Here is a 27,092-nt window from a genome sequence, read left to right as displayed (position 1 = left end):
TGATAATTTTAGTATGATATATTTCATTTATAGTTGAATTTATTTAAATTTAAATTGTTAATTGAGATTCATTATTAATATAATTTAAATATTTTTTTAATTAAATTTATTTTGTTAACTTTATAATGAAAATATTCATATTTATTCTACTAACATTTAAATACATTGTTATTCATTTTTTAAAATCCAAAATAATAAATAAAAACAATATTTTTATTATAAATACTTTTTTAAATTTATTTTTAAATATTTGATTTAATTTTTGTGTTTCCAATATAAAAATTCCAAAATTTGTGAGTTGATTTATTTATAATCATAAATTTAATTTATGAATATAATAAATTTTATTTCTATTTCATAAGTATTACCTTTATATGCCAAAATATTTAAAGTAGATGCTATTTTAACAAACATATGAGACATAACGCCAAAAAAAAATTTCACGTGTAACCAATCATCGAATCCCTAAAGAATCTTTGTACTAAAGTCATTATTATTCTACATGCCAAGAATATATTTTTACCAGAGACCCTTCAGGTATCATTCTGTATAAAACATTAATGGGTTTGAACGAATCTTTCTTAACCTCCTTCGTCAGCAGAAGAGGCTTCCCATGATCCTCAACATCTAGCTGCACGACAAACTAGGGCGCTTCCCGCCAGTATGTCCAAGAGACATCTTATCTCATTCTCTTCAATAACAAAGAATGAGGAAGGCTTTAATTAAACCTCTCGTGCAACACTATGATGAGGTCATGGATTTGCTCCCATAGTATTCTATCAAAAGGATGGCATACATGATGGAGGATGAGCCCAGATAATGCTCGTAGGCTTAGAATGGGTTACTGTATAGTATTTCACGACCTCTCTAAATAGTTTGGTCGTGACTATATGCCTCTTTATATGTGAAATACCATCTCCATAGACATTCCTATTGATCATAAGGCTATACGAACTACCTCGAGAAATGGAATAACTCTTCTCAAATGCGTAGTTCTAAAGAACGCAAAAACTACCTCACCGCTATTCTCAATGTACACAAGAAATTAAAGCACAACGAGGAGGAGGAAGAGTCAAGCATGAACATAGGCTAGAGTTATACTTAAAGCTTTCAGTCACCGCTAACACTTTTTCCCTTTTAGGATCTCTGTAAATACAAACAAGAGAGCACTTTAGAACAAACTATACGAGTATATTTGTATACAAATCTATGTTTGTTTCTTTTGAATCACAAAACAAGTTGTTCACTCTCTTTAGGTTCATACTTACGTGCATATGCATTACTTTTGTACTTTTATACAAGTACAAAACTCTCACCTCTTTCTCTTCACAACTGTCCACGACTACGACAAGCCGAACGCCCCCAAGAAAGAGATATTAAAAAAACGGACGTTTTATACTCCAGCAAATGGTTTAAGAACTTCCTAACCCTATAACGGTCTCTACGGCTGAATTTAGGGACATGAAGGCAGCTTTGCAACATATTATGGAGCAACTCGCGCTAATAATTAGTGTTCCGGTTAATCAATAAATTTTGTTTACATCTCAAACTATACCTACTTCTTCTCAAACACCTAACCGACCTCCTCTGGTTATGGTTATTCCCATTAAACCCCGTCCTCCTAGTTAATAAGCTCAAGAAGAAGTCTCTTTGAATGAAGACTCTGAAGAAGACAACGACCAGCAACAGGGGCCCAACATGGGGAACAAGAGGAAATACACTCTTAAACCACTGGAATTTCAGATTCTAGGTCAACCTCCTTTTACGGAGTAAGAAGACTAGATGGATTAGGTACAAGCCAATAAAATGGAAATGCAAGCCCAACTCGATAAGATAGCTAAGGGAAAAAGTGCTGAAGTGCACTATGACTGGAAAGACGCGATGTAAATTTCCAAACGAACAATCATCCCAATAGGCGTCAAACATCCAGCTCTATCCAAATACATCAAAAAAGTGATCCAATAGTTTTCTTCAAGATGTATATGTCCGCAATGACCCCATCGCAACTCAGAAAACTAACCATTCTCCACATGTTCCCTCAATATCTTGAGGACGTCGCACTATGATGGAATCACCAAAAAAGAGTAGTGTATCTACCTTCCATAGAGATTGGATCAAGCTTTTATAGAATGCTTCTCTATGCATCTCAACCTCGAACGACCATAAAATTGGTTGAAGAATGTTGAATAAGAAGAAAATGAGAAATTATCCATATTCATCGAAAGACAGAAATTCATCGTCAAGGAAATCGATTCCCTCCCAAGCAAACAACCACAGATCAATATGATCTAAAAAAACTTTAACAGACGATATTTTGTTGGATTCGTTGTCAAAACATTCTAAACTGATAGGATCGGCTTTATCGATAGAGACGGGGGTCTGGCTAAGGATGAAGGCTTATGAAAAACGGTTTGAAAGAAATCCTGTTAGGGATTTAATTCGCTTTTTATTCTACGCAAACACTTGTAAACACTTGAAATAGATTCAAGGCGGAATTGTTTACGTGGGTTTGAAGCACCAGATGAAATATGAAAAGAGGACAGAAATGAAGAACACAACAGTTTGTTTATGGATGTTCGGAGAAACTCTCATACGTCACCCCTTCTTCCAACCACCGGAAGGATTCACTATAATATGATTCGAATCAAATACAATTTACACACACTTAGCTCACTATTGAACATAACACTTTCTTTTCAATTACAAGATGAAGAATATCACTCAGCTAAAGGTGTTTTGATTCTAGCTCTCTCTTAATTCACACACAGTACAACCAGAAAGCAGCTTCATAGTATGAATTCAGTAAGCAATATGATTGAGTAGTTTCTCTCTCTGCAAAATCAGATTGCTTGTTCGTTGTATAATGCTTATCCGTAAGGCCGATTGTCCGTTGTCCTTGAGATTTGTTAAATATTGAGCAGGAGCTAACGGTCGAATATTTTAAGAATGATACCTGGCACTCTTCCATTGGAAAGCCTCCATTATACACAGCAGGTTCTAAGCACAAGGATCGTGGCCGTACATCACTGGTAGTGCGCCGAATATTCCATAAGGGATGTACCTGCAAAACAAGTAATGTGAGTAAAATTCTCTTACGTGGCATTCCTTGGTTGGCTGCATATAGCTGTTGTACTAATCTTCACTAGAAAGTGGAGCAGGAGTAGGGTACAGCTATAGCACGTGGGTATGTGAAATGCTAGTATCAAGCATACTACTTAAACTAAGCATTAGACGTATTTCAGTTAGACGGATTGTGAAAATTAGTCTAATAAAATAAAACATCTCCTTCTAATAGTAATATCTATTAGACCACCTAATCTAATAGAATTAGACTCACGTCTAATTACAATAACCATTAGACTGTACGTCTAACTCCACTGAGTTAGACTGCACATCTAATTCCGGTTCTACCTCAGACTTGTCTGAAGGAGTTAGACTCACGTCTAACTTTCACTAATTGGACTACACGTGTAATTATCCAATAACCATTAGACTGCACGTCTAACTCCACTAAGTTAGACTACACGTCTAATTCCGCATCTACCTCAGACTTGTCTAAAGGAGTTAGACTCACGTATAACTTTCACTAATTAGACTACACATCTAATTATCCAATAACCATTAGACTACACGTCTAACTCCATTGAGTTATACTGCACGTCTAATTCCGGTTCTACCTCAGACTTGTCTGAAGGAGTTAGACTCACGTCTAACTTTCACTAATTAGACTACACGTCTAATTATCCAATAACCATTAGACAGCACGTCTAACTCCACTGAGTTAGACTGCACGTCTAATTCCAATTCTACCTCAATCTTGTCTGAAGGAGTTAAACTCACGTCTAACTTTCACTAATTAGACTACACGTCTAATTATCCAATAACTATTAGACTACACGTCTAAATCCACTAAGTAAGACTGCACGTCTAATTCTGGTTCTACCTCAGACTTGTCTGAAGGAGTTAGACTCACGTTTTACTTTCACTAATTAGACTACACGTCTAATTATCCAATAACCATTAGAGTGCACGTCTAACTCCACTGAGTTAGAATGCACGTCTAATTCCAGTTCTACCTCAGACTTGTCTGAAGGAGTTAGACTCACGTCTAACTTTCACTAATTAGACTACACGTCTAATTATCCAATAACCATTAGACTGCACGTCTAACTCCACTGAGTTAGACTGCACGTCTAATTCCGGTTCTACCTCAGACTTGTCTGAAGGAGTTAGACTCACGTCTAACTTTCACTAATTAGACTACACGTCTAATTATCCAATAACCATTAGACAACACGTCTAACTCCACTGTTTTAGACTGCACGTCTAATTCCAATTCTACCTCAATCTTGTCTAAAGGAGTTAAACTCACGTCTAACTTTCACTAATTAGACTACACGTCTAATTATTCAATAACCATTAGACTGCACATCTAACTCCATTGAGTTAGACTACACGTCTAATTCCGGTTCTACCTCAGACTTGTCTGAAGGAGTTAGACTCACATTTTACTTTCACTAATTAGACTACACGTCTAATTTTCCAATAACCATTAGACTGCACGTCTAACTCCACTAAGTTAGACTGCACATCTAATTCCGCATCTACCTCAGACTTGTCTGAAGGAGTTAGACTCACTTATAACTTTCACTAATTAGACTACACATCTAATTATCCAATATCCATTAGACTGCACGTCTAACTCCACGGAGTTAGACTGCACGTCTAATTCCGGTTCTACCTCAAACTTGTCTGAAGGAGTTAGACTCACGTCTAACTTTCACTAATTAGACTACACGTCTAATTATCTAATAACCATTAGACTGCACGTCTAACTCCATTGAGTTAGACTGCACGTCTAATTCTGGTTCTACCTCAGACTTGTCTGAAGGAGTTAGACTCACGTCTAACTTTCACTAATTAGAATACAGTCTAATTATCCAATAACCATTAGACTGCACGCACGTCTAACTCCACTGAGTTAGACTGCACGTCTAATTCCGGTTCTACCTCAGACTTGTCTGAAGGAGTTAGACTCATGTCTAACTTTCACTAATTAGACTACACGTCTAATTATCCAATAACCATTAGACAGTACGTCTAACTCTGTTAGGATCGAGGACGCCCTTGGAGGACCGGGGTGTTTCCGGTTTCTGGAAGGGTGGCCTCTTACAATACACACAACACTTTGGTGATAGTCCGGTTAGAGACTATAACCGTTCTCAGCACTTCGCAAACTGTCACAGACTCTTGAACCGGGTTCAAGGGCGGAAATGTCTGTTTCAGTCTGAAGCAACATATGCGACTTAGATGATGTTTAGAAGGAGTCGGTTTTAAAGATATGAGTGGACCGGTTTTCGGAGTAAGATTGATTTTGGTTAGGTTAAGTGAATAAGCAACGAAATGAAGGAAATAACACGAGACAAGATTTTTTATGGATGTTCGGAGCAAACCCTCCTACGTCACCCCTTCTTCTCAAGTTATGAGAAGGATCTCCACTAACTTTCAAAGTTACAACAATTACAATGCCGGTCGAGCCCAACTCGCTACTCGCCGGTTACACCAACTCACTCTTGATGTAATACACAACACAGTACAAACACACACAGACAAAGCTTCCGGTTTATGACACACCGGTTTTGGATCGTAAGAGTTTATCTCTCTAAGATTTTTGTAACTTATCTCTTTTCTCAGATGGATGTGATTCGCATTTAATGAGGACGCTTCATCTTTCTTTTATAGTAGATGAGATCCCGACGGTCATTTTCTTCTCTCACCGTGGGATTGGTTGATCATCATCACGCCGGTGCAGGAAGGTTACTTGCACGTTTCACCTTCCTCAACACTTGGCAAGCATGCAAGGATTCTTCAGGAAAATGTGACGTTGCCGGTTTGCAGATTCGGACACGTGTCAGACATGCACCTTCCGGTTGTCAACATCGGATCAGTAAATCATCATTGCTTTCCTCGCATGCTTCCGATCGGATCTGATCTTCTTTTATCTCTTCGAGACACGTCTATTTCGTCATCATACGTCATCTCTGCAGATTGAAGTGGCCGGTTTTGTCTCTTACATAATATAGTCCAACTGGAATGTGAACTTTTGTCTTTGCTGGCCGGTCACCTGAGAGAGTAAAAACCGGTTCCTCTGATCTTGATTTGATCACTTGGAACTGATTTTCTTTGAAGTGTTTCAGCAACCGGTTCATGAGGCTCCAGCCGGTTCATACGATTTGATCTGCACCTGCACATGAAAGTTAACAATTGTTTAGTTTTTCTAGCCAGTTCAAAAAATTAACTTTACTTCATTTTTCTTATCAATTTCTCCCTTTTTTGATTATTTAGAATAAATATTCAAAACTTGTAATGTATGGCCGGTTTTGAAAAATTAACTTACTTAATTTTTCTTATCAATATCTCCCTTTTTGATTATTTAGAATAAATATTCAAAACTTGTAATGTATGGCCGGTTTTGAAAATTTTGTTTTAGCAATATCTCCCTTTTTGAGTATTTTGAATAAATATTCAAAAATCGTAATGTATGGCTAGTTTGAAAATTAACTTACTTAATTTTTTTATCAAACTCCACTGAGTTAGACTGCACGTCTAATTCCAATTCTATCTCAAACTTGTCTGAAGGAGTTAAACTCACGTCTAACTTTCACTAATTAGACTTCACGTCTAATTATCCAATAACCATTAGACTGCACGTCTAACTCCACTGAGTTAGACTGCACGTCTAATTTCGGTTCTACCTCAGACTTGTCTCAAGGAGTTAGACTCACGTTTTACTTTCACTAATTAGACTACACGTCTAATTACAAGTATATTAGACTACATGTCTAACTCCGATGAGTTAGACTGTACGTCTAATTCCGAGTATCTATTAGACCATCCGTTTAATAACAAGTCTTTAGACTACACGTCTAACTCCGATGAATTAGACTGTACGTCTAATTTAGAATACATTAGACTTACGTCTAATTCTGTGTATATTAGACTACACGTCTAACTCCAATGAGTTAGACTATACGTCTAATTCTATGCATTCATTAGACTACACGTCTAACTCCGATGAGTTAGACTGTACGTCTAATTCTATGCATTTAATTCCCAAAATCGGTCTAATGACCCTCATTAGATCCAAGTCTTATGAAATATTGTTTCAATACACCTACATCAAAACTCTTAAGTCATTTCATCATCAAAATCTCATTGGTTAAATTATTTCAACACATAGTCAAAATAATTTGACCCAACATAAACCATGAGTATGTTGCTAAAACCAGAATTAACCTCGATGACGCCATCGAGAAAGAAAGAAAAGAGGGGAAAATAGTTAGAATTTCTTCTCCACTCCCCAGTCGCTTTCCCAAAAAGGAAAATAGTGAAATACACCAGGTAACTACTGCCTGGAAACCATAGTCACCTCAAAAGGTGAGCCCAAGTAAACCTCTACAAGCTAAGGTAAGAACTACAACTCCTACCAAACATACCCCTCCCAAAGCACCTAAACTCCCTAGGACCTTTGATGACCAAAGGATTACTCTTAGTGAGGTCATGAAGATTCTTTAAGAAAAGAATCTAATCAAAACACTCACCCCACGACAAGACATGCAAGTCTTGGGGAAATACGAGAACCTTTGGGTTCACTAACACCAAGTCAAGGGCCATGTGTTGGGATCAGTGTTACCAATAGAGACTAGGGTCTGGTAGGCGGATGCTAGCTTCAAGCATACAGCTTAAGCTAAGCATTAAACGTATTTCAGTTAGACGGATTGTGAAAATCAGTCTAATGAAATCAAACATCCCCTTCTAATAACATAGTCTATTAGACCGCCTAGTCTAATAGAATTAGACTTGCGTCTAATTATCCAATAACCATTAGATTGCACGTCTAACTCCACTGAGTTAGACTGCACGTCTAATTCCGGTTATACCTCAGACTTGTTTGAAAGGAGTTAGACTCACGTCTAACTTTCACTTAATTAGACTACACGTCTAATTATCCAATAACCATTAGACTGCACGTCTAACTCCGTTGAGTTAGACTGCACATCTAATTCCGGTTCTACCTCAGACTTGTTTGAAGGAGTTTGACTTACGTCTAACTTTCACATATATATTAGACTACACGTCTAACTCCGCTAAGTTAGACTACACGTCTAATTTCGTATACATTAGACATGCGTCTAATTCGAGAATTCATTAGACTGTCTAACTCCGTTGAGTTAAAATACACGTCTAATTCTAAGCATTCATTAGAATGCACGTCTAACTCCGTTGAATTAGACTGCACGTTTAACTCCGTTGAGTTAGACTGCACGTCTAACTCCGTTGAGTTAGACTGCACGTCTAATTCTATGCATTTAATGCCAAAATCGGTCTAATGACCCTCATTAGAGCCAAGTCTTATGAAATATTAATTCAATACACCTGCATCAAAACTCATAAGTCATTTCATAATCAAAATCTCAATGGTTAAATTATTTCAACACTTAGTCAAAATAATTTGACCCAACAACATTTGTTTATGCAAACGCATAAAGAGGCTTTCTTTTCATCCGTTCTTTCTATTCAGAGGTAACAATTATCACCTCTCTTGGCCCCAAAAGAATAAAGAGAAAATAGGCCATCGAACTTGAACGAAATAAAGAAGTTGTCAAAATTGATTCAAGCAAAACCTCCCGTTAGTGGACTGTTAAAACATAATCATCTTAGTTTACGGATCCTAGAAGGAATCCCACAGAGCGATGGCATCTTTTATGACATAAGTAAAATAGTGCTATCACTAAATAAAAGTACAAATATAAAAAATAGCATACATCTCTCTCCATTCCATCTTCTAACATGACTAGTTAATGAATGTGAGAGAGAGAAAGAAAAAGAGCTCCCTTCAATTTCCATCTCGAGTTGCCTTAGGATTTTCCCCGGCCAACAAAATCAAGCGTTAGAGGTTGGTTTCCACTCTTTTTGTTCTCAGGACCGCGACGACGAAATCAAGCGACAAATGTCGAGTCAGACTTTTCTGGTCTGGTTCCTCGACCGGCGAAATCAAGCACCAGGGATTCTCTGGCAAATCCTCTATCTCTTCTCTCTATGTCTAGTTTGTGAATGCAGCAACACTATAGAGATTAGACAAACGGGATTAAGGGCTTATTTGGATAGATGAATATATAGCTGGAAAACCCTTTCTCTCTCTTTATCTCCCTATATATACATGTATGTGTGTGTCATTGTAGAATATTCTTGCTATAATCACTTAGATCTCACCTTCTAGTGATCAGGGAAGAAAGGGAGTAAGAGATTCATAGGCATGGTACAATAGCCCTTACAAGAAGAGACGAAGGGAGAGAGACAAATTGAGCTAGCAACAGAGAGCTAATATGATCCTCTTTAAAAAAAATTTGGAGTTTATTTGATATTTTTAAAAATGGAAGGTCCGATCTCTACGTACAAGTTCGAGAACTTGATCTTTGTTCTTACATTTGAAGATAATTTTCAAGACCTTTGTATAGAACTGAATTATACAATCAAATGAAAATTTATAAAATAATACATGTTATAAAACAGTGTGACCATGCTTTTCAATCTTCCATTTTAGAAATCTACTTAATTTAACGAGATCAGTTGTTTGACAAATGTCCTAGAGCAAGAGAAATAGTTGAGGAGGTTTGAACCTGATTTAAATCTGACTAGTTTTATTACCAGTTAAGTAATTTAATAATAAAATGATTAGACTCTATAAGAATTCAAGGCCTTATTTTTAAAATAGAATTAAAAAGTTTCTGAAAATACTTGCATAAATATACTATAATATTAGTGGACAAGAAATATAAAAGATCAAAAGAAAACTCCAACCTTGATTGAGGCTGGAAGTGCTCTTTCATACCTTAAGTAAGACCAGACAGACAACAAGAAGAGAAGGAAGACGAAAGATGAGGAAGCAAGCTGTAACTCCTGTCTATGCATTCTTTCCCGAAGCGCTTTGCTCTCCCTTTGGTAACTTAATCTCGTCCCTCCTATTGATCAGGAAAAAACCTCCAGCTCCGGGAATTCAATATCAGGCTTAGCTTCTTCTTTACTTTAGACTGTTCATTTTAGGTCTTAGTGTGAGTACTAATATAATCCCGTTAACAAGAGTCAGTTTCACCTCCCATTGGAAGGATTGTTACGAGCGGATCTCACTAGCATTCTATTACGGTCTGCTCATCAAAAACCTCGGTCCTAAAATATTTTATGCACCCGTCTCTCGGCCCAAGTGTGCATATGGGCCAGTTTATGTTTTTTTATGGAATAATTATGTTTTGTTTCCTTTCTCTCTTATTTGTCTTGAAACCGAATTCTGTTATGTTAGATGTAGTTGTAACCGAATACTTTTGGGTAAACCAGCCTCTTTAAATGGTGATGTCCACCCCACTTTTTGGGGCTATGAATTGAATCTTTTGGAAATTGGTGCTCTAAGTTATCTCTCGGCCCTCATCCCCTTTTCTTGGACCGCTAGGTGTTTACTATTGGTATTCTCTTCTCACCCCGGTTTCTTCTCTCTTAACCTCGAATTCTCTCTTCATTCTATGTCCACTGCATTTGAGTATTGAATTCTATCATCGGTCCCAACAATCAAGAACTTGTTTCTTGAACTAAAGAACTCGAAAGGCTCGGTTATAGTTTAAAGCTTAACATATTTGTATCAGAGCTGGCCGATTCTCAACATGGTAGAAACTCGCCAGCAATCAGAAATGGATACGCTCAAGGCCCTTATTGAAAACCTGTCCCAACAAACAGCTGCGATGCAAGCTGCCATAGACCGAAGATTTGATGAGACTGAAGAAAGAATGGCAGCCTTTGAGAGAGGGGCATCTGGAAATGTGCAAGAACCCCTCCACAGACCCTATGATGATAATTCTTGCCACGGTCATTCCCCATTTAGGCCCCAACACCCTGGCCAGAACCGCGACCAACACTATGCTCCTCCTACTCGGCTAACCAAGGTCGATTTTCCCCGGATTGATGGGTCGGATGTCGAGGGTTGGCTAATATCTGCCGAGCAATTTTTCAGGGTGGACAAAACTAAGGATGCCACTAAATTAGAAATCGCCCCCATTCACTTTTCTGGTGAAGCAAGAATGTGGTACGGGTCATATTTTCAAAACCGAAATTATATGGAGGCCTTATCTTGTGACGTGTTCAAAAGAGACCTTATGACTCAATTCGAGCCCTCTATACATGACACACCAATAAGACAGCTGATGAATTTAAAACAGGTTGGGTCGGTTCAAGAATATAATCTCCGGTACATATCGATCTCTTAAAAGTTATTATATATGCCAAGGGACTACGTCATTGATTGTTACTTGTCCGGTCTAAGGGAAGAGATTGCGAACTGCATCAGGTTGCGATTCCCGGATTCTTTAAACGAAGTCATGGCCATGGCTAAAGTCCAAGAAGCAAGATATCGGTCCTTAATGAGCAGTGGTAACTTGTACAGCGCCGAAGCACCGTTTCTGCCCGCGTCATCCAATATCAACACATCCGGGCTAACGACTTCAAGAATTCATCATATGGGTCCTCTTCAAATGTAAATCAGGGCCATGTTAGCAATTAGACCCAGCCTCAATCGATGAAAAGCGAAAGAAGGTCCTATGCTACTCTTGCAACGAAAAATGGCAACCAAACCATATGTGTAAATCAAAGTTATTCATGGTTTCGACCAATCAAGAAGATCAAGAACCCGACCAAGAACCTGTTTTGGATGATTTACCTTCATTTCTCGGCCCAAGGGATGAATCGGCCATATCTTTACATGCTTTGACCAGGTCTAAAGCTTTCAAACGCTCCAGATTCTTGGCAAAGTTGGGAACCTGCCGGTGGTGATCCTGATTGATACAGGCAGCACCTACAATTTTATCAACAACAGGATTTTGGAGAAAATAGACCACAAAAGCATAGCAACCCGGGTGCAATCGGTTAGAGTGGTCGATGGGTCTAATGTGTTATGTTCTAGTGTTTGCAAGGACTTGAAGTGGTCGATGGAAGGCAATGAATATCAAACAGAAATGAAGGTAATTTCCATGGACGTATATGATATTGTGTTGGGAATTGAATTGCTGATCACTCTAGGCCCCTCTTCTTAGGACTTTGAAAATTTGACCCTATCCTATGAGAAGCAAGACAGAACCACGGTCCTAAAGGGGATTCCTCGATCGCATGCCAGTTTAATGCATGGAAACCAGCTGGAAAAGACCTTAGATGAATATATTGTTGCTGCCAAAATGCAAGTAAAGAGTAAGCCCGAAGTCCAAACTGTTTCACTCGTGGTAATGACCTTGAAAGATATTCCTAAAGAGTAAGTTATGGCTCCTTCGATGTTGTTGTTATGCTGGTTAGGGAAAAAGACTTGGCCTGGATTTTTGAGCCAAGTATGGAGTTTAATCGAAGTTGGAAGAAATTATTTTTGCACCGGGCGCTGGAGACATTGCAACAACAAAGGTCAGATCTAAACAATGAAAAACTTGACATTAGGTACACAGAAATTCTAGACATGGGTGGAATGGCGAGGACCCGACCAACTCCACTACTGAAACGATTCTGCAGAAATATTTTTAAGATGACCGGTCCTATGCGACGAAGCTTGCTGAATATTCTAAGGCCCGACCGAAGCAATAGTTTTGAAGTTGAAGATGCGTATTAGAGGCTGACCAGTCCACGTTCTTTTCGTCGAGGGCGACGAACCTCGAAGGGGGAGATTATGTTACGGTCTGCTCATCAAAAACATCGGTCCTAAAATATTTTATGCACCCGTCTCTAAGCCCAAGTGTGCATATGGGCCAGTTTATGTTTTTTTATGGAATAATTCTGTTTTGATTCCTTTCTCTCTCTCTTATTTCTCTTGAAACCGAATTCTGTTATGTTAGAAGTAGTTGTAACCGAATACTTTTGGGTAAACCAGCCTCTTTAAATGGTTATGCCCACCCCACTTTTTGGGGCTATGAATTGAATCTTTTGTAACTTGGTGCTCTAAATTATCTTTCGGCCCTCATCCCTTTTTCTTGGACCGCTAGGTGTTTACTAATGGTATTCTCTTCTCACCCCGGTTTCTTCTCTCTTAACCTCGAATTCTCTCCTCATTCTATGTCCGCTGCGTTTGAGTATTGAATTCTATCATCGGTCCCAACAATCAGGAACTTGTTTCTTGAACTAAAGAACTCGAAAGACTCGGTTATAGTTTAAATCTTAACACATTCTTAGGGGGAGTTCAGGTCGATAAAGTAAGATTTAGTATAGGTCTCTTGTAAACACTACACTTTCTAAGGTAAATACACAAACTGATACTAGGCAAGGAAAAGAAGTAAAACTAATACCTTAAAAAAGAGTTCACGAACCGTAGCTGAATTGTTGAACTTCAACTTAGAGTTCACTATTAAATAAGCTGCTTTTCCTTGTCTCAGTTGAAAGAAATAAAAAGGAAGGATCATTTAGAGAGATAGTGGACTTCCTTTCTTTATTTTAGGTATGGTTTACAAGATACTATTGTTGATTCTGTGAGAGTAGCCTAAATAAAGTAAGGGGTTTATGTTGGGTCAAATTATTTTGACTAAAGGTCAAAGTATTCTGACTATTGGAATTTTGATGATGAGTGTGTATAAAACTTAATTTGAGCCGTCTAATCGTTTTTGGTGCAAGTGTATCGAAAACATGTTATATTAGACTAAGTCTGAATGAGTCTCATTAGACTGATTGGCCATTAGATGCATTGAATTAAACGTGCAGTCTAACAGATGCGTAGTTAGATGTGTAGTCTAACAGAAGTAGTTAGACGTACAGTCTAACAGATGTAAGTTAGACGTGCAGTCTAACAGATACGTAGTTAGACATGTAGTCTAACATATACGTAGTTAGACGTGCAATCTAACAGATACGTAGTTAGACGTGCAGTCTAACTGATACGTAGTTAGACGTGTGGTCTAACAGACATAGTTAGACGTGTAGTCTAACAGATGTAAGTTAGATGTGCAGTCTAACTGATACGTAATTAGACGTGTAGTCTAATAGATGTAGTTAGACGTGTAGTCTAACAGATATAAGTTAGACATGCAGTCTAACTGATACGTAGTTAGACGTGCAGTCTAACAGATGTAAGTTAGACGTGTAGTCTAACTGATACGTAGTTAAACGTGCAGTCTAACAGACACGTAGTTAGACGTGCAGTCTAACTAATATGTAGTTAGACGAGTAGTCTAACTGATACGTAGTTAGACGTGCAGTCTAACAAATACGTAGTTAGACGTGTTGTCTAACTGATACGTAGATAGACGTGAAGTCTAACAGACATAGTTAGACGTGTAGTCTAACAAACATATTTAGACGTGTAGTCTAACAAAGACGTAGTTAGACGAGCAGTCTAACAGACGTAGTTAGACATGCATTCTAACAGACGTAGATAGACGTGCAGTCTAACTCATTTAGATTAGTCTGAAGGGATGCATAGTTAGACGTGCAGTCTAACAAATATAGTTAGACGTGTAGTCTAACTCCTTCAGATTAGTCTGAAGGGATGCGTAGTTAGACGTGCAGTCTAACATATGAAAGTTAGAGATGTAGTCTAACACCTTCAGATTAGTCTGAAGGGATGCGTAGTTAGACGTGCAGTCTAACAGATGAAAGCTAGACGTGCAGTATAACTCCTTCAGATTAGTCTGAAGGGAGACGTAATTAGATGTATCGTCTAATTCTATTAGACTAGATGGTCTAATGGATCCTTCTATTAGACGAGGGCGTCTAATTTCATTAGACATGGTCGTCTACGTAAAAACGTCTAATACCATGCTTAAGTAGTTGCTTGAAGCTAGCATCCATCTACCCACGATCAATTAGCTGTATGCTACTCCTTCTCCACTTTCTAGTGAAGATCAGTACGACAGCCATTTGCAACCAATTGATTAATGACACGTAAGAAAATATTCTTCCCACTACTTGTTTGTAGTAGGAATATCCTAGAAGAATATTTGGAGCACTACCAGATTGGTACGGCCAAAATCCTGGTGCTCAGAGTCTGTTGTGTACTATGGAGGGTCTTTAATAGAATTTAGCCACGTGTCATTATAGAAGATTCGACAGCTGGTACCTGCTCTCTATTTAAAGATCCACAAGGAAAACAGATGAATCATCGATCTATCGATACTTAGAGAATCATACACAAATTTACAAGTTGATATACGAAAGAGCTGCTTTCTTGCTTTATTGTGTGTTTATCAAGAGAGAGTTAGAATCAAAGCACTGTTTAACTGAGTGATATACTTCAATATATTGTAACTTGAATAGAGTCTTTTCTGTTCAACAGAGAACTAGTCGTGCAACTGTATTTGATTCTAAGAAACTTATAGTGAATCCTTCCGGTGGCTAGAAGAAGGGTGACGTAGGAAAGTTTTGCTCCGAACATTCATAAACAAACTGTTGTGTTATTTACATTTTGTCATCTTCTCATTCTTTGATTCTTAGCTTCAAACCTGAGCAAACGTTTTCGCACTTGAATCGTTCAAGGGTTTGCAAGGGTTTGTGAAGAATAGAAAGTTATTTAAATCTCTTACAGGATTTCTAACAAATCGTTTATCCGAAGCCGTCATCAATAGCTAGACCCCCATCTCTATCAATTACGCTGATCCTATCAATTGGTATTAGAGCTCTGTTTCTATTCTCAAGCTTTAATTAAGAATGTCTACCATAACCAAAGATGTCAGTGTTATCGCAATTCCCACATTCTCTAGGAAAAACTATATCGTATGGAAGAAGAGAGTTCATGCTCATCTCTCTTCTCTTCATGACGACATGTGGAGTGTTATTACAGATGGTACTATCAAGATCAATAAGGAGAAATCTGAATGAACCAGTGAAGACAAGAGGAAGAACAACCCCATCAACATGGCGTTAGATGTTCTGTACATATCTGTTCATGACAGCATGTTCAACTACATCATCGAGTGTGATACTTCTAAGGAAATCTGGGATAGACTCACTCAACTGTGTGAGGGAAATGAGCAACCAAGGAGAACAAGATTATGGTTGTCACTCAACAGTTTGACAGTTTCAAAATCCGTCCCGGAGAAACAATGAACGAGTTCTACACAAGGTTCATCCAAATTGTCTCCACTCTATCTATTCTTGGCAAAATCTATAGCAACAGGGAGCTTGCTATAAAGGTCATGCGTGCTCTTCCAAGGGAATGGGACATAAAGACGATGGCTATGAGGGAATCCAAAGACCTCAACAAGATCTCGCTCTTCAATTTGTTCGTTGATCTCAAGGCCTACAAATTCGAGTTGAACTCTAGGATTGAAGAAGATCAATCCACATCCATTAGCATTGCCAAAGAGTTGGTGACATTTGAAGAGCCTTCTGCCGCTCCTGACGTGTAGACAGTAGCTCAGTAGTTAAGCAGCGATGCTATGTCTCTCTTCGTGAAGAAGTTTGGTGACTTTATGAAGAAGAGCAACTCTAACTCAAGCTCTTAAAATTCTAATGATAATAATAAATAAAAAACTAATGTTAAATGTTATAACCGTGGCATTTTAGGTCATTACCAATCGGAATGTCGGAAGCCGGAGCGTGAAGAGAAGAAAAATGACAATGAAAAGGAGCTGAAGGCTCTTATGGAAGGGGATGGGAAGATCAGACGAAACCACCGTGATTCTTACTTCTCATCCAGCGACAGTGATGAAGACGAAGTGGCTTGCTTCATCGCAATAAGAAACTCAGAAAACTGAGGTACTTGATTTATATTTTGAAAAGTTTTTAAGGGAACAACTTGTAGCTGCACTAGATGAAATGATCATAGAGTACATAAAGCTAACAGAATCCCTAAATGAAACAAAATCTTTACCCAAAGAGCCTCAACTAGTTTTATCTCAAACTTCTGAATCAAATGTTTTTGAAAAGAAAGTTGCGAATAATACATGTTGTTAATCTCCCAGTGGCCTTCCTTGTCCAATATATTATGTCATGTGTCAACATCATTTCGCAAACCGAAACAAACCAATACACTCCAACAGTCACATGGGCAACTTCTTCTTCCGCAATCCTCCCCACTATTTTTGACGTTCTATTATCTCCACACCCAACCAACCTCTGCACAAGTCGGGGTCCAGCATCGAGTCCTCGAACCTCCTGTAATAGTTAAAATGTCTTGTAGAAGTAGTTTTGAAAGCAGAAGCAGAAATAACATCATTTTTTAACTGCATTCTAATCAGCCTAGTGAGAGTCACCAACTACTTCTCTATTTCTGCATATTTTTTTGTAAAAAATAGCAAACAAGTATAAGAAAGCAATAGATTTGACATATTAAAATCCACAAGACAATTTAAAGAAAAAAACACATGCTTAATGGACAATGTTCTTCTTGTTCTTAAGTAAGCAACCATCCTTCAGTCATAACTGCAAATAAGAGTTACCTGCACAAGAGGAATTGCAGCCAAACGTGCAGCGACATTATTTGTAGATTTCTCACATTCTCTCTAGAGTAGATTGTGGGCTGGCATGTCTCCATAACTGCACACATAAGAAAAAAAATGATACAACATAACCATCCAAACTTTCAATAGTGATGCCCTCTTCACCTAAAGCCAAGCTCAACCAATCTCTGTGAACACGAAGCAAAATGGCGACTTTCGTCGTCAGCAACATGAGCGAAATCATCAAAGAAACCATCTCCAAGAAGCTCAACATAAGGTGAAAACCGAACAACTGTGTCCCAATCTAAGTCAATAGCATTCAGCTCCACATGAGCAAGATTATGGAGCATGTAAGAATTAAGGGGCAGTCCTGAGCTCTTTGGAGACGGAATTGCCATTGGGGACACCTAAATGTTTTTCACAAATAAAAGAAATAGATCCTAAGAGACCTGAACTCTTTCGACCCTGATCCTAAGAAATAATAATCAATGAAGTAACCAACTCATGTTTAGTAGGGCGAGAAGGTCTATTGGGTGCTTCAGAAACTCCAACTGGAAGCTTTTCACCTTTCCATCTCGAGAATGCCAAGTGAGAGAGCTTTGATTTGGTTAAAGGGTCTGAGGTGCAGAGAATAATAGCACCCAATTCCGCCAATGAAGAAGCGGACAAAATCGGACCATCGTCAACTTCAACGGAAGATGAGATCGACGGCTTAGACGGTTCCGGGCCTAAGGAACCTCATAAGCGGTTTAGATTGAGGGAACTATGTCTCCAATTGTGCAGACCAGACCATTGTGGATGATTGAAAGATGAAGTGGGTAGTGGAGAAAAAGAAATAAAATTAACCTTATTTTATCCTCAAATTATTTTTAGAATTTTGAATAATTCTCACAACTAGGGTTCAATTATCACAATAATTAACCATTAATTTGGATTTAATTTCTTCTTTAAGTTATATTGAATATAAAAATTCAAAATATTATTTTAATATTATTAAAAATAATAATAATATTTGAAAAATATGGTAAGTCAAATTTTTATGCTTATAGAATGCCCCTCTCGAACCGTGTTTGAATAAAACAAACTTAGTTTTTGTTAGATAAATTAGACAGGTTAAAAATAAGAACTTCACAAAACAAATTTTCTGTGCAGGAACGGTCAAGAACCAGGAACGGTCAAAAATCTGACCGGTAAGAATTCAATCGACCAAAGAGTTTAACCGGTTATAAGAAGAAACAAAGGATGTATCCAAAACTGAAAACTATCCGGTTAATCTAAAGTTATGAACAACCGGTAGACATTCTCAACCGAAATGCATCCAACCGGAAAACCGATGAAAAAACTACTTAGAGAAAGAAGTCAAGATTATCAAACTAAGTACAATCTACAAATCGATGCAAGCAAACACTTTGAGTATCTGCGGAAGATGATACCAAAGGAACAGACTATAACATTGCCATATCCATACAAGTCTGATGATACTCTGCAGCCTGTAGAAGATTGCCTGAAGAGATCTTTCCACTCTGGGATAAGTCAGAGGCGCAACCTTCCAGGTGCAGGCAACTGTCCAACCGACAGTTTCTATACTAAGTAAAAGACAAACCTAGCCGGTTTGACCTATGTCTTGGAAGCTTAAACCGCAATTAATGCAATGCTGAACCTCTGCTCAACCAATTAGATTCAATGATGACCCTGAAGGTATCCGTTGAAGAAATGTGACCGTTGACACATTTCACCTATAAAAGGAGCTGAAGAGGAGTAAATGCAACACACCAGTTCTACCAGCTACAAGTTCTAAGAGTTAATAATTACAAGTTTATCTCTCTACAAGATTCAAAGTTTAAGTGTGCATTTGAAGTGAGATTACAATTTCGGTGAGAATTGTACGAGTGTTTATCGAGCAGCAAATTAGTCTCGATCGGATATTGTGTTTGTGTATTCCTTAGTGAATATCTTTCTAGCGGTTTCGAGAAGAAGGGGTGACGTAGGAGTTTTATCTCCGAACATCCATAAAAACCTGAGTCTTGTTCTTTACTTTCTATCGGCTCTATGTTCTAACCGACTCACACTAACCGACTTACATCTTTATAACTGATTCACTAAACCTTAAACCGACCTTCTAATTTCCAAACCGATATTATCTAGATTCTATCATTATTCATCCTGTGTGTGTGTTGCTTCAACCTGAAACAAACCACTTCCGCACTTGAACTCGGTTCAAGGGTTTGTGACAGTTTGTGTAGTATTGAAACCCGGTGTTAATCTGTAACCGGATTAAACAACAATCGTTCAGTGTTGTCAGAAAGTGCTAACCGGCCAAACCCCGGTCCGCCAACCGCGATCTAGATCCAAACAGTTTTAGCAAAACTTGGGTTCGAGAATTGATCATACAAATTTGTACCCTAACCTATAGTGATATAGAAGGATAAAATCAAGATGGCACATGTTGCTGGTGAGGAGTCATAACAATGACTTATGGTTGGGGATATTGTGTGTTCTTTCATTGCCTGTTATCTTCAACCGGGGATTGACTACCACAATAGTCTTATCATGCGCTGGGAAGACTACATGGTGTTGTTGGGGATGAGCATGACAATGGCTCATTCTTTTTGTTGTTGAATCTTGCTAAGGATAGACTATTACAATAGTCTCACCATATTGAGGAGTAAACATGACTCCAACTAGGGATCGATTATTATAATAATCCTGTCATAACAACGACCGATGATGCCTATCAATAGATAAGACTCACTTTGGAAGTGAAAAGAACTCTTCATGGGGAAGAGTCTCATGCTAGTAAGACTACCTATTAAGAGGTAGGACTCTCCTAAGGAATGCTTTCCTGGGAATAAAATCCGACGGAGATAGTGATAATAATCATACCACGTCCATCAACATATAAAATCCACTACAGAAGATTAGTCGTTAAAATGACACTTGAGGATTGTTGTAAGGAGATAGGACTTACTATAGGAGAAAGTATCCACAACTAGGACTTTTTTAGGAATGAAGAGAAAATTCTACTTAGGATAAAGGAAGATATTCGTGGTGACATGACAATAGTCACGCTAGGTGGTGATAACAATCACGTTATGTGGGGAATGTAGCAACAATTTCTCTATGGGGATGATAATAATTGTGTTGAGGATATAGGTTATAACAATGAACTATAGACAAAACATGTGATAACAATCATCCTAATGGGACACGTGATAATAATCACTCTTGTGGGGATTGGATATAACAATTACCTGCATTGATATCTATCAAGATAGGACTCACCCATGTAAAGGATAGGTGAAAACACTCACTCCGAGGGGATGGGTTATAATAATAACCCTCATAGCCACCAATCTACTGGGGATATGTTACAATAATAACATATATAGAGTGTGGGGAATGTATATAAAATTTCTCTATGGGGATGATAACAATCGTGTTGAGGATATATGTTATAACAATGACCTATAGACAATATAGGTGATAATTATCATCTTGAAGGGACATATTGTTGGGTCAAATTATTTTGACTATGTGTTGAAATAGTTTAACTATTGAGATTTTGATGATGAAATGATTTATGTGCTTTAATGCAGGTGTATCGAAATCATATTTCATGAGACTTGGCTCTAATGAGCCTCATTAGATTGATTTGGCATTAGATGCACAAAATTAGACGTGCAGTCTAACTCGTGGAGTTAGACGTGTAGTTTAATAGATCTCGGAATTAGACGTGCAGTCTAACTTGTGGAGTTAGACGTGCTGTCTAATAGATCTCGGAATTAGACGTGCAGTCTAACTCGTGGAGTTAGACGTGCAGTCTAATAGATCTTGGAATTAGACGTGCAGTCTAACTAAGTGGAATTAGACATGCAATCTAATGTTTACGGAATTAGACGTGTAGTCTAACTCAATGGAGTTAGACGTGCAGTTTAATGTATGCGGAATTACACGTGCAGTCTAACTTAGTGGAGTTCGACGTGCAGTCTAATGTATACGGAATTAGATGTGCAGTCTAACTCAGTGGAGTTAGACGTGCAGTCTAATGTATACGGAATTAGACGTACAGTCTAACTCAGTGGAGTTAGACATGCAATCTAATGTATACGGAATTAGACGTGCAGTCTAACTCAGCGGAGTTAGACGTGCAGTCTATTGGATTGTGAAGGTTAGACGTAAGTCTAACTTATTTCAGACTTTTCTGAAGGAGTTAGACTTACGTCTAACCTTCACAATCTAATAGACTGCACGTCTAACTCCGCTGAGTTGTCTGGAGGAGTTAGACTTACGTCTAACCTTCACAATCTAATAGACTGCACGTCTAACTCCGCTGAGTTAGACTGCACGTCTAATTCCGCATACATTAGACTACAGGTCTAACTCCACTGAGTTAGATTGCACGTCTAATTCCGTATACATTAGACTGCACGTCTAACTCCACTGAGTTAGACTGCACGTCTAATTCCGTATACATTAGACTGCACGTCGAACTCCACTAAGTTAGACTGCACGTGTAATTCCGCATACATTAAACTGCACGTCTAACTCTACTGAGTTAGACTACACGTCTAATTCCGTAAACATTAGACTGCACGTCTAATTCCACTTAGTTAGACTGCACGTCTAATTCTGTATACATTAGACTACACGTCTAACTCCACTGAGTTAGACTACACATCTAATTCCGAGATCTATTAGACTGAACGTCTAACTCCACGAGTTAGACTGCACGTCTAATTCTGTGCTTCTAATGCCAAATCGGTCTAATGAGGCTCATTAGAGCCAAGTCTCATGAAATATGATTTTGATACACATGCATTAAAGCGCATAAATCATTTCATCATCAAAATCTCAATAGTCAAACTATTTCAACACATAGTCAAAATAATTTGACCCAACAATATGTCCCTTCAAGATGATTATTATCACATATCTTGTCTATAGGTCATTGTTATAACATATATCCTCAACACGATTGTTATCATCCCCATAGAGCAATTTTTGATACATTCCCCACACTCTATATATGTTATTATTGTAACATATCCCTAGTAGATTGGTGGTTACGAGGGTTATTATTATAACCCATCCCCTCAGAGTGAGTGTTTTTACCTATCCTCTACACAAGTGAGTCGTATCTTGATAGATATATATGCAGGTCATTGTTATGACCAGTCCCCACTAGAGTGATTGTTATCACGTGTCCCATTAGGATGATTGTTATCACATGTATTGTCTATAGGTCATTGTTATAACCTATATCCTCAACACAATTATTATCATCCCCATAGAGAAATGGTTGCTACATTCCTCACATAACGTGATTGTTATCACCACCTAGCGTGACTGTTGTCATGTCACCACAAATATCTTCCTTTATCATAAGTAGAAATTTCTCTGCATTCCTCATAAAAGCCCTAGTTGTGGATACTTTCTCCTACAGTAAGTCCTATCTCCTTACAAGCATTCTCAAGTGTCATTTTAACGACTGATATTCTATAGTGGATTCTATATGTTGATGGACGTGGTATGATTATTATCACTATCCCTGTGGGATTTTATTCCCAAGAAAACATTCCTTAGGAGAGTCCTACCTCTTGATAAGTAGTCTTACTAGCATGAGACTCTTCCCCACGAAGAGTTCTTTTCACTTCCCAAGTGAGTCTTATCTATTGAGAGGCATCATCGATCATTGTTATGACAGGATTATTATAATAATCGATCCCTAGTTGAAGTCATGTTTACTCCTCAACATGGTAAGACTATTGTAATAGTCTATCCTTAGCAAGATTCAACAACGGAAAGAATGATCCATTGTCATGCTCATCCCCAACAGCACCATGTAGTCTTCCTAGCGCATGATAAGACTATTGTGTTAGTCAATCCCCGGTTGAAGATAACAGGCAATGAAAGAATACACAATATCCCCATCCATGAGTCATTGTTATGACTCCTCACCAGCAACATGTGCCATCAAGATTTTATCCTTCTATCTCACTATAGGTTAGGGTACAAATTTGTATGATCAATTCTCGAACCCAAGTTAGACGTGCATTCTAATGGTTAGTGAATAATTAGACGTGTAGTCTAATTAGTGAAAGTTAGACGTATGTCTAACTCCTTCAGACAAGTCTGAAGTAGAAACGGAATTAGACGTGCAGTCTAACTTAGTGGAGTTAGACGTGCAGTCTAATGGTTAGTGTATAATTAGACATGTAGTCTAATTAGTGAAAGTTAGACGTGTAGTCTAACTCCTTCAGATTAGTCTGAAGTGATTGTAATTAGACGTAAGTCTAATCCCATTAGACTAGGTGGTCTAATGGATTCTTCTCTTAGACGGGGAGGTTTGATATTATTAGACGAGGTCGTCTAACTGAAATACGTCTAATGCTCAGCTTAAGCAGTATGCTAGAAGCTAGCACCTGCCTACCCACGTGTTATAGCTGTACTCTACTCCTGCTCCACTTTCTTGTGAAGATTAGTACGACAGCTATATGCAACCAACCAAATAATGTCACGTAAGAGAATTTTCCTCATATTACTTGTTTTGTAGGTCTCTCACTGATGGAATATTCGGTGCACTACCAGTTGTTGTACGGTCACGATCCTTGTGCTCAAAGTCTGCTGTGTATTATGGAGGCTTTCCAATGGAAGAGTTCCACGTATCATTCTAAAGATTTGACGGTTAGTCTCTGCCCAGTATTTATCAAATCTCAAGGACAACTGACAATCTTCCCAACGAATCAATAAAACTCATACTTAATCAACAAGCAATCGAATTTAATAGAGAGAGAAAGTTATTCGATCATCTTGCTTACTGAATTCAAGCCTTTGAATATTCATACTGTGAAGCTGTTTTCCTGATTGTACTATGTCTGAATCAAGAGAGAGCTAGAATCAAAAACACCATAGCTGAGTGATATTCTTCATTGTGTAAATTGAACAGAGTGTGTTCTGTTCGATAGTGAGCTAAGTGTGTGCAAACTGTATTTTGATTCTAATCATATTATATTGAATCCTTCTAGTGGTTGGAAGAAAGGGTGACGTAGGAGAGTTTCTACGAACATCGATCAACAAACTGCTGTGTTTTTCATTTCTGTCATCTTTTCATTCTTCATCTTGAGATTCAAACCCAAGTAAACAATTTCGCCTTGATTCTATTTCAGGTGTTTACAAGAGTTTGCATAGAATAGAAAGCGAATTAAATCCCTAACATGATTTCTTTCAAACCGTTTTTCATAAGCCTTCATCAATAGCTAGACCCCCGTCTCTATAATAAAGTCGATTCTATCAATTGGTATCAGAGTCACTGTTTCTATTCTCAAACTTTTCCTGAAATATGTCGACCATAACCAAAGATGCCAGTGCTACAGCCATTCCAACTACATTATATGAAAGAAAAGAGTTCGTGCTCATCTTACTTCTCTTCATGACGACATGTGGAGTGTCGTCACAGAAGGTCCTATCAAGATCGATAAGGAGAAAGCTGACTGGACTGCTGAAGAGAAGAGGCAGAATAACCTCAACAACTTGGCTCTTGATGTTATGTACAGATCTCTCGATGACAGCATGTTCAACTATATTATCGAATGCGATACTTCCAAAGAGGTTTGGGACAGACTCACCCAACTCTGTGAGGGCAACGAGCAAACCAAGGAAAACAAGATTATGGTTGTCACTCAGCAGTTTAACAGCTTCAAGATGCGTCTTGGTGAAACAATGAACGACTTCGACACCAGATTCAGCAAGATTGTCTCCTCCCTATCCATCCTAGGCAAGACCTATAGCAAAAGAGAGCTTGCTATCAAGGTCATGCGTGCTCTTCCAAGGGAATGGGACATAAAGACAATGGCGATGAGAGAATCCAAAGATCTTAACAATATCTCTCTCTTTGATCTCTTTGTTGATCTCAAGGCCTATGAGTTCGAGCTGAACTGTAGGATGGAAGAAGATCAACCCACATCCGTTATTATTGCCAAGGCGCTGGTGACTGCTGAAGAACCACCAACCGCTCCGGATGTGAAGATGGCAGCTGAGCAGCGATGCCATGTCTCTCTTTGTGAAGAAGTTTGGGGAAACATGAAGAAGAACAACTCTAACTCAAACTCTTCAAATTCTAATGACAATAAAAAATCTAAAGCTAATGTGACTTGTTTTAACTGTGGTATTAAAGGTCATTATGCATCGGAATGCCGGAAGCCGAAATGTGAAGATGTCAAGGATGATGGAAAAGAGCTGAAGGCTCTTATGGCAGGTGACAGGAAGAACAAATGAAGTAGCCGTGGTTCCTACTTTTCATCTAGTGAAAGTGATGAAGAAGAGGTGGCCTGCTTCATGGCAAGAGAAGATGAAGAAAGGAATCAGGAGACTGAGATATTTGACTTCTCTTCCGAAAGGTTTTTAAGAGAACTACTAGTAGCTGCACTAGATGATATGGTCATCAAGTACAGAAAGCTAGCAGAATCCCTAAATGAAACTAAATCTTCACCAGATGTAAACAAACCGACTCTGTTTCAAACTGAATAGTCAAATGTTTTTGAAAATGAGATTGAGGAGATCTCATCTGAGAATGAGATGCTCAAAGAACAGATTCAAACCCTTTCATCTGAAAACAAAAGGTTAAACTATATTGTTTGTGCATGGACAAGGTCCAGAGAAGATGTCAAATATCAGATCAGCAAGTTAAAACTTGTCGGATCTAGATCCGGATTGGGATTTGATAGCAATGACCCTAACCTGTCATGCAAAAAGTCCAACTCATCTGACAAACTTAAGCCAATAAGTTCTTGTCAAAGGGAGTATGACTGACATTGAATCTGATCCTATTCATAAAGAAGTAGCTTTCAAAAATGAAATAATTTATGTTCCGCCGACTGTTAGCTGGCTTAAGAATAAGCTAGAAGCAGCTAATAAGTCTGGCAATCTAAAACTTGACTCTAAGTCAAGGAGTTTTAAAAGAAAATCTTCTTCAAAAGTTAAGGGATCAGTGGCTAGCAGGACGTCATCTGCTAAGTCAAAATCTTATGCATTAATCACAACACAAAATGGGAAATCCATCAGAATAACTCAAATATGGATTCCTAAGGGACTAATTGATCGAGGACCCAATTGAATATGGGTACCAAAATGTGTAAATAGTTTCTTTTGTAGGTGATGCAGGAGGATTGCAGGAAGGAAGCAAGACGAATACTCTTTTGAGTACACAACTTGGAAGATCAACAATGCCTTTTGCCATTCCAGTAGATTAAATGTTTTTATTTGTTAAAAATGTTTTTGGTCTTTGGACCACAAAATTTGTCTCTTATGCTTTTCTGTCCTTATACAAAATGAGAGGGAAAATAACTTTGGAAGTAAGGATACACTCTAGACAAATATTCTTAATCGGCCTATTAGACAAGTGTGTCTAAAAAAAATGGTTTGTACTTAGACGTATTTTTGCTCAAAATCCATACATCTAAATCTACATGTTGAGGTTTTAAACCTACGCGATTAGACGGACATGTCCAATAGACGTTAGACATTTTTACGTTATGAGAAAGAGGATGCTCACGTCTAATCAAACACACGTCTAATACGTGACGTTCATTCGGAATTAGACGTACACGTCTAATAGACATTAGACGTATTTTTATACAACACGGAATTAGA

General features: G+C 38.2%; 1 pseudogene; it reads right to left on the bottom strand.

Moving 5' to 3' along the window:
- Positions 1 to 16,687: 16,687 nt before the first annotated feature.
- On the bottom strand, positions 16,688 to 20,701 carry LOC124935035 (annotated as a pseudogene).
- Positions 20,702 to 27,092: the final 6,391 nt, after the last annotated feature.

This window comes from Impatiens glandulifera, chromosome 4, assembly GCF_907164915.1.
Source record: "Impatiens glandulifera chromosome 4, dImpGla2.1, whole genome shotgun sequence".
NCBI lineage: Eukaryota > Viridiplantae > Streptophyta > Magnoliopsida > Ericales > Balsaminaceae > Impatiens > Impatiens glandulifera.
This window is presented reverse-complemented; position numbering and strand designations above follow the sequence as displayed.